Source organism: Talpa occidentalis, unplaced genomic scaffold, assembly GCF_014898055.3.
Source record: "Talpa occidentalis isolate TD23 unplaced genomic scaffold, MPIMG_talOcc4v2.1 talOcc4.2, whole genome shotgun sequence".
In the NCBI taxonomy this organism is placed as follows: Eukaryota; Metazoa; Chordata; class Mammalia; order Eulipotyphla; family Talpidae; genus Talpa; species Talpa occidentalis.
The window spans coordinates 40,092,902-40,098,058 of NW_023602073.1; the positions used below are offsets into that span (position 1 = coordinate 40,092,902).

Below are 5,157 nucleotides of genomic sequence, written 5' to 3' on the forward strand. Positions count from 1 at the left end.
TCCACTAATGAGTGACATCACTCAGTATTTGACTTTCTCATTCTTACTTATTTCACTTAGCATAATCCCCTCCACATCTGTCAATGTTGCTGCAAATTCAACTTTTTCACAGCTGAGTAGTATTCCATTGTGTCTGTCTACCACCTCTTCTTAACCCACTCATCTGTCATTGGGCACTGAGGTGTTTCCATAGTTGGTTATTGTGCTCAGGCTGCAACAAGCACAGGAGGCGCATATCCTTTGGAATTAGTGTTTTTACCTCCTTTGGATATATACCAAGGAATGGAATACTTGACCATATGGAAGGTGTATTTTCGGTATTTTGAGAAATCTTCATTTTTTTTTTTTTTTTTTGCCTAGGGGCAGGACTGTAACAGTGTGATATCCACAGTAAAGGAGGTTCTGTTACCAGGCAGGGTGAGAGAACCCAAGACTCCCAAACCTGCCCACGCTAAATGGGTTCTGCCATCTGCCTCATGAAAACAAAACATACTCTAGTGCATAAGACATTTAATGGGAAGGACTTTAATACAATCACTGTGTAAGAAAGAGAATGAAGGGACAGAATAGAGAATATGTTTCCCAATCAAGCACCCCAATTTACCCATCCCCTTGTGGGTCACCTCAGCCAAACAATTTGATCCAAAACAGGGACACTGAGGCCCCCAAATCTGTCAAAAGTCTAAGGCACCTTCTGGTGGGGACCCATAGGAAAGGGGCAGAAAGAGCCAGACAAGTCTGGAAGGAAAAGAGCAAAATCAAAATCAAGATAAATGTTGCCACTGTAATCTCCCCATAGGTGTCTCACCCACATCTGTTCCCAGTGTCTCCTTCCATGTCCCCCAAGTCTCTGGCACAAGTCCAAGGCTGAGAAGCAATCACAGCTTCTTCACCTGTTCCCAGCTTTTCTGCTGTTAGAGCCTGGAAGGGAAGGTGATGGCCTGGAACTGGGATTTAATTAATTAATCTATTTATTTATTTATTTACTCTAGTGCATAAGATCTCCAATAGAAGAGGACTTCAACACACTTAGTGAGCAATAAAGAGAACAGAAAGACTATAGTTAGTTACTAAATGAAACACCCAGAGTTACCATTCCATTGCATGTAAATATCCAGCCAAATAGAGTTGGCCCAGAGCAGGACCGCTGAGGCCTGAGGGCTTACAACAAGAATAAGGCACTTTCTGGTGGAGACTCATAGGAGAAGGGCAGAAGCGGCCAGGCAAGTCTGGAAGGAAAAGAGCAAAATAAAAATGATACAGGGCAAAAGAGGCATGAAAGCTGACCAAGGTCACTGCTCAAATTGTTTACCAGTCTGAGTTCTTCCCCCGTGCACACAATTACAAAACCACTCAGCCTCAGAGGACAACAATAATGGGGTTTATTTAAAAACCAGGGAAAAACAAAGAGTTACTGAGACCACAAATGGCCATTTACCTCACCTGAAGCAGTGTCCAGTCTTTTAAAGTTCTAAACACAAATGTTCCCAAGTAGCGTCTTCCTGCCACTGGGGACCTGGAGCATGTGGCCGCCAGACCATAGGCCGGGATCCAACTCACGAAGAGAGCAGAAGACACAACAGGAGAGGCTCAACGGAGCTGCTGAGATGCCCCAGCACAGCACCAGACAAACGACACTCAAAACAGCTGCTGCAGCGGCCGAAAGGCCTGGCAAATGGCTACACTGAAAGCTTAGAGAGGCGCCCGGCTCCAGGTCTCGCCTTCCCTGCCAGGCTGTGACAGCAGCAAAACCGGGAACAGTTTCAGTCACTCAGCTACTTGTAAAGCCTCCAAACATTTCCTCTCTTAGGTTGGTTGCAGAATACACAAATAAATGGACATATATACCTTTTCCTTTTAAGAAAGAACAAATTGCAAAATTTACAGTACCTGAATTCAACATTTACTAAAGCTGCATTAATCAGGACAGTGTGATCCTGACCTAAGTCCTGACAGGCATCAACAGAACAGATTAGAGTGTCCAGAAATAGATACACTTGGGCAATCACTTAATTTTTAACAAACATAGCAAAGTAATGCATTGGGTCAAGGAAAACCTTTTCAATGAAAGGTATGGGAACAATCAGATATTCAACTGGAAAGTTTATTTAAAAGGAGCCTGAATATTCTTCAGCATTGCTCTCATCCAGCACCACACTCTGCTCTTACCCTTTTCTAGTGACACATTAGTAATGTATCACTACTGATTCGTGTCAGCAATCAAGACAGCATTTCCACTATTCCAGCACTATTCCTACTACAGGGATAGCACCTTCTCTTTATTAAAAAAAAAACTTTTTAAATTATTAAATAGCAGTAGTCATTAATAACAGTTCCAGTATTAAAGAAAAAGTGCATTGTCCATTATCATACAACTCAGGAATCACTGAAATTGAAATGATGTTTTTAAGCTTCTACAAATGATATCATAAAATTTGTATAATGCCTTTTTCACCTAATACTATTTTACACGTGCTTCTCTTTTTTATGATTCCCTGCAATTTTATTATTTTTGTTTGAATGTAATGTGACCATATTAGCTTTCACTTCAACTTATTCTCATGACATTTGATATTTCATTTCCCAAAGAAATAAATTTTAACGGCAAGCTATGGCGAAATTGCATATCTAGTAAACATCTATTTCTAGAGTATTGAACAAACTCATGACTCTTCTATGGAAATTTCACATTTCACAATCCTTTATCAAAAATGTAATTTGACTGTTGAGCAAGCAAGGAAGCAAGGGTAAAACAAATTTATTTTTAGTTTTTTTTGTTATATTAGACATATTTTTTGTACTTTGTATACTTAGTTATAACACTGACCACTGGGAAATTTAGGGTAGGTTTCAAAACTGAATATTTCAGGGGCCTCCCTGGTGGCACAAGGGGTTAAGACGCAACCTATGAGGCTATCCTCAGCCACTGAAGCACGAGTTTGATCCCAGGCCAGGGAGCAACCCACGTAGCACAGCATCCCTTTCCTGACTCGCCCACTGCTCCCCTCAGCAGTGTATTTCCGTTGATCTGCCTGTTCTGTTCCCCACTCTGTCTCTGGTGAATCCTCTCACCCCCCAACCCTGCACCCCTGGCCTGTACCCCAGTTCTTGTATGCATAAATACTGCTGACTGTTGAAGTTCAGGCAACATGAACTAACTGACCAACTATGGTCTCATCCAGGAATTTCAACATTATGTACAAGAATAAAGTTTGCCACTTCATGTGGCCTTCCACTATAGGCCACTTTGTGATGTGAAGACAAGAGAGAGGCAAACTTCAGGGAGAAAGAAGACAGGAGGAAATGCAAAAAGGGGAAGCAGATTTGGACCAAGAGCACTTCCTGGAATCTGTCAGCTTAGTTGCAGGTTTCACTTCCTTCCAGAACTCCAGTGCATTCCTGCCTTTGAAACCCGTGAAACCTGTGAAACCTGTGAAACCTCAATCATGGCAACACCCAGCTCCCAACTTACTTTATTTCAGATCAAGTTTCTGTTAAAGAGGCCCATACACTACAAAAAGAATATGACTTGTGGGAGATTTTCTCTCATAGGCAACCAACCCTCCTCATGTTTAGTATATTCTTTGACGTTGCCCTTGGAGAGATTTAGTCCTTCAACCTAAGGGGTCCCTGTGAGCTATAAACTTGGTGTTTCCAGCTCACTTACTGAGGTGCTGATAGAACTACCCAGGTCATCTGTGTTTTCTTGAAGTCTCAGTGTCAAATTTGTATGCATATTTTCCTGGCTTGAGAAAAATACCTTATCAGAATGCATAAGATTCAATAATCAGTGACTCCTTCAAGTAGTTTAATTCTAGTGCCTTTCTAATCTTGGAAATGAAATCAAATTTAATTTGCTCTATTATTGTTCCCAATGTAGTCAATAATGGCAATACTCTGAGAAGGAAGCATTTGTTGATTTTTGAATGTTAATCTGCTTTCAAAATTTTTGTTGGGTGAAACATAAATTTACCTGGCATATTTTCAGTGACTACCACAAGAAGAATGACATTCACTAACAAAATTAAAATATTTTTTTTTATATAGAGGCATGTTTTCATTTATTTATTTATTTGTTTGTTTTTTGTTTATACATGCACTGGGTACAGTCAGAAGCACGGGAGGGTGAGAGAATTCACCAGAGCCAGAGCAGGGAGCAGAGCAGGCAGAAGGACTGAAGTACACTGCTGAGGGGAGCAGGACCGCAGGAGAGGTCTGCGCGCCATGTGGGACCCTCCTCCAGTGGCAGGGGAAACCCAACCTTAGTCAGGGAGGGAAGGTGACATCACCAGTGAGGATCACGTGCAGGTGACTCTCCAGGGCTCTGTGCTGAGAATGACCCTTCATGTTTCAGTTTTTTTCCCAACCGCATCACCCCAGGCAGCCAAACTCAACTTGTCAAGACCATCAAAACTAGGGAGAGTCTGAGAGACTGACTCAGCCAGAGGAGCCTCAGAGACATGACTGGGACTTAATGTGGTATCAGGATGGGAGCCTGGAGAAGCCAAAAGAAACACTAACCACACCCAAGTCAGGTATGGGGATTATTCATAACATGTGACTATTGCTCCATTGGCTGTACAGACAAGACAGAGAGATCCATGTTAACAGAGAAAAGGCGTGTGGGATACACAGGAATCTTGTACCAATTTTTATATAAATTAAATTATTTAAAATAAAAACATTAAAACAGGCCTCAGGAAAGGCACAGGGAGTGGAAGGGAAAAGCATCTGCTTTGCGGTCTCCAGGGTGTGGTCATCAAGGGGCTGCAGAGGGAGGCTGTGGGGAGAGAAGATGGCGCCTCAGACACAGGGCAGCTCCAGAGCCTCCTCTCCTCTCCTCCACTCCCCCCACCCAGCCTGGTGCCAGGGCTGCTCACAGGGCAGCTCACCCCCTCCCCCAGGGATGCTCAGCCCCAGCTCACCCTCTCAGCCTGAGTCACACCCACCCAGCCTCTCCCCTGGCTGCCAGACTAGGACAGCGCCGCAGCGCCCCCGTGTGGCCACAGGGCTGAGGACAGAGGGCGAGAACCCTGTGATCTCCTAGGTTCTCAGGGTCTCCCAGAAGGACAGGGCTGTGCACAGGAGGGGGAGCCCCATACAGCTTCAGGTTCTCAGTCTGACCTGTTTCCTAATACACGCTGACATGATGGCCCC

The 5,157-nt window shown here is 43.6% G+C and overlaps 1 long non-coding RNA gene across 1 annotated transcript; it reads right to left on the reverse strand.

The window, feature by feature from the left end:
• Positions 1-736: 736 nt before the first annotated feature.
• On the reverse strand, positions 737-1,485 carry LOC129146310 (uncharacterized). Its single transcript, XR_008552872.1, has 3 exons — positions 1,444-1,485; positions 1,094-1,229; positions 737-921 (listed from the first exon to the last, which is right to left on the reverse strand). It is a non-coding gene; the product is annotated as an uncharacterized LOC129146310 (long non-coding RNA).
• Positions 1,486-5,157: the final 3,672 nt, after the last annotated feature.